The sequence below is a fragment of the Callionymus lyra genome, chromosome 10, assembly GCF_982586985.1.
Source record: "Callionymus lyra chromosome 10, fCalLyr1.hap1.1, whole genome shotgun sequence".
Taxonomy (NCBI): domain Eukaryota; kingdom Metazoa; phylum Chordata; class Actinopteri; order Syngnathiformes; family Callionymidae; genus Callionymus; species Callionymus lyra.
This window is the reverse complement of record NC_141827.1, coordinates 27,142,059-27,149,836: the sequence shown is the minus strand read 5'-3', so window position 1 is coordinate 27,149,836 and position 7,778 is coordinate 27,142,059.

The window sequence follows — 7,778 nt, the reverse complement described above, 5'->3', positions numbered from 1 at the left end:
CATCAATCATCAATCAATCTTACTGTGTATATCTTATGCTCTCTTTTAATCGCAAAGAGAAAAAGAAAAACATCTTATTTGAGGAGTCAAAAACTGTTTTTATCACAGCGGAAAATTGATTACACTTAAAAACTGTTCATCGCATTGAGAATCGTACATGTATGATGTATAACAAAATAAAAATTGTGTATGATTCGAAATTTGCTATTATGTAAAACTTGCCAATATACTGTAAACCGGGGTGAGGGACAAAATGAGGACCGAAGTAACCTGAAAAATAAATAAAAGATATGTTACAAATGCAGAGCTTTTGTTCTAAAGGATGTGTGAGGTTTGTGTGTTTATAGGTAAGTTAAACTTTTACGTCCAATTTTACGAGTAAATAGCAATTTCAGAATTGAATATTGCACTGATGTTTGAGGGGAATTGTTGGCTTGTTTTGCCTTAGCCTTCAATTGCAAGTTCTTATTGATAAAACAAGATGATAATAATTCATTTTTAAGATTATGAACTGGCTCATAACTGAAACATATAAATAAGTGCTTTATTAATGGGAATGACGTTTCCCAAAATCTGTCACCCCTAAAACCTACTAAGCACCATGGACACATGAGTATATGAATCATCGGACCAGGCGAATATCAGTAATGAGTGCTGGTGCTCATGACTCTATTGTTGGCAGCTGCTGCACTGCGTAGGTGTTAGCATGGATTCCTGAATCTGCTGTCTAACAAAACAAACTCTTAATGCTTCATTCCCTTCTGACTCTGACACTTGTTCGTCAGATTCATTGGCCAATGTTCCCTCCACATGTGATCCAATCTCATTAACAAAAACTCTTTTTTTTCTCCCAAAACACACATAGATGACGGTCAGTGTCAGTCAAACTTAATTTCACGTAGAATAATCAGGCGGACATGGCAAGTCATTCATTCTACCTGAGATTCTTTATTTGACAGATTTGTTTTTTGTTTTTCCCAATCCAAATGCAGACTTTACTCATGTAGTTCACCGTATGATGGTCACACCTGCAATTGTGTACATGTTGAATACAATGTTGTTATAAAAGTTAAGTTGTATTGATATAATTTTACTTCTTAAGTTGTGATTGACATCCTATGTCTGTTAATGAATAATATGAACGTGTGTACTGTATGTATAAATAAACGTGCTTCTTAAACAAGATGGGAAAGTATATTGCTGGTAAATATTGTTTTTTTCCTGGACTGGCCAAGGAGGCTTTGGCATGTTGATCCTATTTGATCTTAAATATTAGAAGTACACTATATGACCCCCAGAAGAGCATGTTTTTAAAAAAAAAGCTATTTTAATATATGTGTGATGTCTCCCAAAGTCCACCTCAACTGCTATGATTAATTTTACAGCCACAAAACACCCCGAGGCAAACTCAACTTTAATTAAATAAATGATGATCCAGGTAAGACTTGGATAGCAGACAAAAAGTGATAAAAAGAAGGGAAGTCCTGGGAAGTCTGTGGACTTTCTACATCCAATATATACCTTAAATATACCTCTGTGAAAGTTTGACTTAATTAGTTCTACAATGTTAATAAAAAGGGTAATTTTATTGACGATTATTATTAACACGCTATTATACAACGCTGTTATTAAAAATGGCCTGTTACATAATTGAAAAATGTTTTAATAATACATTCAAATCTATTTCAAATTGTGTTTTCAAATTTCCTCTGACCTTGTTGGACCTTGAATTGAAACATCTGCAGGTAAGTTTATAAAGGAAGTCAGGGAAATCCTGACACGCCGAGGAAGACACTGCTTATGTTTTGTCTCTGTGTACAGAAAGACAATATGTTTTCAGGAACAAAGAATGTTAAGAATCATGGTATTGTGATGGAATCAAACGCTCAGGTCTGTCCTGTTTGGATAGTGTCTGGACAAACGGAAAAGGAGAAACTGTTGAAATTTCCACTAAGCAGAGAAAATAAAGTCTTCAGTTTATGTTAACCCTAATATACATTATTTTAGACCTGGATTGTTCTCCTGCATCTCTGACTATCTCACTGATTGACCACAGTCACTTCACTTGTCATCTCAGCTGATACTGCAGACAGTTTTTCTGCTATTTATGCTCTTTCCTTTGATGACTGCCCAGACGTGGACAGTTTGATTCACTGTTTCACTGATCATTGTGTCGAAATACTGGATCAAGTGGCACCTGTTAAATCGAACTTGAAAATTCAGAAAAAACGGTGCCCTTGGACAAATGAAGATCTCCTGAGTCTGAAGAGACTTTGTCGAAAGACTGAGCGTCTCTGGAAGTTCACTAAACTTGAGGTGCACAGACTTCACCTCAGGGATCTGATGTCTTCTTACAATGAGATTGTAGAAACTGCTAGATCTGATTACATCAGAAAACTGGTAGCAGCAAATAAGAAAAACCCCAAAGTTTTGTTTGACACTATTAATTCACTTGTGTCTCCTGCTCCCAAAAAATCACGCCTGTCTACTGTGAAGCTGACAGCAATGCATTGTTGAGATTTTTCATTGACAAAATTAAATTGATCAAAGAGAAAATCTCTCCCCCTTTATTTGGAACCCCGGGACATGGATGGAAAGAGGAGAGGAGGAGGAGTGGCGGTGTTTATTAATGAGAGATGGAGCGATCCTGCGCATGTCTCCATTAAAGAACAAGTGTGCAGTAAGGACATAGAGTTTGTTGCGGTGGGCATCCGCCCGTATTACATCCCGAGGGAGTTCTCACATGTGATTGTGTTCACTGTTTACATTCCTCCCTCTGCGGACGCAGCCGCAGCGAGCGAGAGGCTGAGCGCCTCAGTGTCGGAACTGCAGCTCAAACACCCGAACTCTCTCCTGCACATAAACGGGGATTTCAACCATGCCTCACTCTCCTTAATTCTTCCCACCTTCACACAATACGTGAAGTGCCACACCCGGGAGGACAAGACTCTGGACCTTTTATATGCAAATGTAAAAGGTGCCTACACCTCCATCCCCCTACCCCCCCTTGGCCGCTCTGATCACAACCTGATACGTCTGCGACCTGAATACACTCCCATGGTGAGGAGACAGCCTGCACAGAAAATAACTGTTAAGATGTGGAATGACGAAGCCAAGGAGAGGCTGAGAGACTGCTTTGAGTCTACAGACTGGAGCGTCTTCTCTCATGGTGATGACATCGACACCTTCAATGACCATTCCACAGATTACATAAAGTTCTGTGAGGACAACGTCACACCGACCCGCAAGGTGCGGTGCTTTGCCAACACCAAGCCATGGGTAACCCCTCAACTTCAAGTTCTGCTGAACAAGAAGAAGAGGGTGTTTGCTTCAGGGAGCAGAGAGGAGCTTAAAGAGGTCCAGCGAGAGCTCAAGAAGGCGATCAGGATGGCCAAGGAGGAATACAAGAGGAAACTGGAGGAGCAACTGGCGCAGGGCAACACAAGGGATGTGTGGAAAGGCCTGAAGAACATCTCAGGTCATGGCCAGAGTGGAGCCAGAGCCACAGCAGGGGGAGACCAAAGATGGGCCACTGAACTTAACCAGTATTTCAACCGGTTTGATCAGGGCCCCCCTCCCCCCTCCACCTCCGCCCCCACTCTTCACAAAGCTGTTTTTCCCCTGCTTCAGCCCCCTCCCCCAACTGTTCTCACCTCCAAGCCACCTTTCTCCCCCCCAACAAGCCCTACTTCAGCTGCCCAACCCCCCACAGCCACCTCTCTCTGTTACATCTGAACAGGTGAGGAGAGAATTAAGGCGACTGAAGATCAGGAAAGCTGCTGGACCAGATGGACTCAGACCCAGACTGCTCAGGGACTGTGCTGATCAACTTTGTGAGTTGGTCACACACATCTTCAACCTGAGCTTCAAACTGGAGAAGGTCCCGGTCCAGTGGAAGACCTCCTGTGTGGTTCCGGTTCCCAAGGCGGTGCACGCGAAGGAACCAAGCCACTTCAGACCAGTCGCCCTGACCTCCCATCTGATGAAGACCTTGGAGAGGCTGGTACTCCGCCATCTACGCACGACGGTGAGCTCTGCGTTGGATCCGCTGCAGTTCGCCTACAGGCCAAAGATGGGGGTGGACGACGCCGTCATCTACCTGCAGCACCGGGCACTGACTCATCTGGAAGGCGCCGGTAGCACTGTGAGAGTCATGTTTTTTGACTTCTCAAGTGCTTTCAACACCATCCAGCCGGCGCTGCTAAGGAAGAAGATGGAGGACACAGGAGTTGGGACACAGCTGGCAGCATGGACGATGGACTACCTCACCAACAGGCCGCAGTATGTGAGGCTGCAGGACTGCAGGTCTGAGGTGACCATCTGCAGCACCAGGGTGCCTCAAGGGACAGTGCTGTCACCTTTCCTTTTTTCCCTCTACACGGCGGACTTTACCTATGACTCCAGCAGCTGTCACCTCCAGAAGTTTTCTGACGACTCGGCCATTGTGGGCTGCGTGTCTGGGGGGGGCGAGCTGGAGTACAGGTCAGTCATCAAGGACTTTGTTGACTGGTGTGAGAGCAACTACCTTTGCTTAAACACCGGTAAGACAAGGGAGATGGTGATTGACTTCAGGAAAAAGTCCCCACCACATCAACCGGTGAGCATCCAGGGCTCGGACATTGAGCTAGTGGACAGCTTCAAATACCTGGGTGTTCACCTCAACAATAAACTGAACTGGTCCACACACATCAACGCCGTGTATAAGAAGGGCCGAAGTCGCCTCCACCTCCTGGGGAGACTGAGGTCCTTCGGAGTGTGCAGACCACTTTTAAGGACCTTTTATGACTCCGTGGTAGCCTCTGCTATCCACTACGCTGTGGTCTGCTGGGGAGCAGGCAGCACGGACCGGGACAGGAAGAGACTGAACAGGCTGGTCACGAGGGCCGGCTCTGTCCTGGGCCGCTCGCTGGACTTGGTGGAGGAGGTGGGAGAGAGGAGGACACTCTCCAGACTATCCTCCATCAGGGACAACGCTCTTCACCCACTGCACCTGACCGTGGAGGAGCTGGCCAGCTCCTTCAGTGGCAGGCTCAGGCACCCCCAGTGTAGGACGGAGCGTTATAGAAGGTCCTTCATCCCAACTGGTGTCAGGATATTTAACTCTCTACTTTAAATATCCTGATGCTAATCCGTAGTGTGTTTTTCTTCTTGTGTGTTTTTTTTTTTTTTCTCCGTTTTTATTTCTATTTTATTTTATTTTTATTCTATTTTATTTTGTTAATAGTGTTACATTTCTAATTTTGTAAATAATTGTATATTCTTAAGATCGTTTTTATTTTATTTTGTATTATCTCTTTTATTATTTCTTTTTCCTTGCACTTTATTTTTTTTAAACTGCGCTGTTGTGAAAGTGTGTTTCCCCTCTGGGGATGAATAAAGCTTTCCTATTCTATTCTACTGTCTCTGAGCCCCTCTCCTTCTCTTGGTCCTCCTTCACTGCTGTATCTTTGGGTGATATTTCAGCACTAGTGAACAAGATGAAACCCTCCTCTTGCTCAGATGACGTCCTTCCTTGTAGGCTTTTTATCAAAGTAGTTGATGTAATTGGCCCCTGGGTTACCAATATGGTGAACCTCTCCCTTTCCACAGGGTCCCTTTCTTGTCCAAGATCTTGGAGAAGGTGGTGTCTGAGCAGCTGTCTTTGTTCCTGGATCAGAGCGACATCCATGAGAAGTTTCAGTCTGGCTTCAGTAAACATCACTCTACGGAGACAGCTTTATTGAAAGTGTCCAGTGACATCATGATGTCGGCTGACTCGGGTAAATCCACTGTTCTGGTTCTCTTGGATCTGTCCTCAGCCTTTGACACAGTTGATCACCAGATCCTGCTAAGTAGACTGAGGGATGAAGTGGGACTGTCTGGGTCTCTGTTAGAATGGTTCTCATCTTAACTTTCTGGGCGCAGTTTTAGTGTATCTGCCAATCAAATGAGGTCTGAATCAGCAGATCTGTTGCGTGGAGTCCCTCAAGGTTCTGTTGTGGGTCCTTTATTGTTTTTGCCGTACTTGATTCCCCTCGGTAAAATCATTCAGAGATTTCCTGATGTTTCTTATCACATTTTTTCTGATGACATCCAGCTCTACTGCTCTTTTGATCCAACTGAGCCCCAGAAGATGAACAGCTTAGTCAATTGTTTGCTAGAAATCAAACAATGGCTGAGTGAAAACACTCTAGAGCTAAATGCGGACAAAACTGAAACTCTGGTGATTGCTCATGATGATAAGGTTCCAGGGTTGAGTCAGTACTTGAGTGACTTAGGTCAGTCTGTCAAACTGAGCCTGAGAAACCTGGGTGTTGTATTTGATAAAGACATGTCTCTTGTTCAACACTGCAGAAAACTGACCAGAAACTGTTTCCTTCAACTGAGAAAAAAAACTTAAACTTAGGAAAATGTTGTCGGAACATGATCTGGAGCTTTTAATCCATGCGTTTGTTTCTTCTCGTCTGGACTATTGTAAAAGTTTGTTTTCATGTCTTAACCAGAAGGATCTGTCTCGCCTGCAGTTGATTCAGAACTCTGCAGCGAGAATTCTGACCGACTCAAGTAGAAGAACTCACATTTCTCGGATCCTTAACCCCTTAACGCCGAGTGTCACGAATTCGCGACATACCGCTTCCATTAAGAATGCGCCAGTGATCGTGCACGAGTTTCCCTAATGTTGGTTCATGCCTCTTCGATAGGAACCTAGGAACGTTTTGCAATCACTAGTTTCTCGTAGGACCAATAACATTTAAAACCACGTCCGGTTTACGGTCGTGTTTTCTTCCTGGTGTTGCGCAACCCATTCAAAGTTGGAAGCGCGAAAGGATCGTCTTGTTTGAGGTAAGTTACCGTAAAAAAAAAATACACGTCTGCTTATTGTTTGTCTGTGGAACTAGGAAAAGTAAAATAAAGTAGTTTTGAACGTAATTTTTGAAGATATTTCAAGTTTTCAGTTTGTCGCGAATTCGCGACATTCGTCCATAAGGGCTAAATTAATCAGTATGGCCAGATGCGCAATGGCGCAGTACACACTAATATATTCAGATAGTTTTTGGCCGTCACACGCTTTCTGTAGCAAAAACAATTCTTGTAACAATCTGTAATCATGTAGGATGTTTTATGAATTAAATTATTGACGTTTATTTTTCCTCAGGAATGTTTTATGGTAAGCAAACTCCTGTAGAAACCAGAGTTCCACCAGCTGAGAGTGAGGACATCTGTCTCAGTGAGAGTGGAGAAGTTGATGAAGAATACACACCTGCACAAGGTGGTGAAAAAAGCAGTAATAATGCTATAATATTGTATTGTACAGACTTTCAGCTTTTGTGTTGTAAGCCACATATTTGAGGAGGGGCACCAGCGAGGACGTGTATAGGAGTCTGACACGTGACTTTGTGGACTGGAGTGCAGCTGAACACCTCAAAGACCAAGGAGCTGGTCTTGGACTTTGGGAGGTCCAGGACAAAGCCACTTCCAGTGTCCATCAGAGGCGACGAGGTGGAGATAGTTCACAACTATAAGTACCTCTGGACAGTAAACTGGACTGGTCCTGCAACACAGACTATGTGTATAAGAAAGTTCAGAGTAGACTGTAGGAGGCTTCGATCATTTAACATCTGCAGGAAACTCCTCTGCATGTTCTACCAGTCTGTGGTGGCCAGTGTCCTATTTTATGCTGTGGTGTGTTGGGGTGGGAGTGGGTCCAAGATGAGTGTCAACAGGTTGGACAGGTTGATCAGAAAGGCTGGCTCTGTGTTTGGCATGAAGCTTGACTCACTGGTGACAGTTGCAGAAAG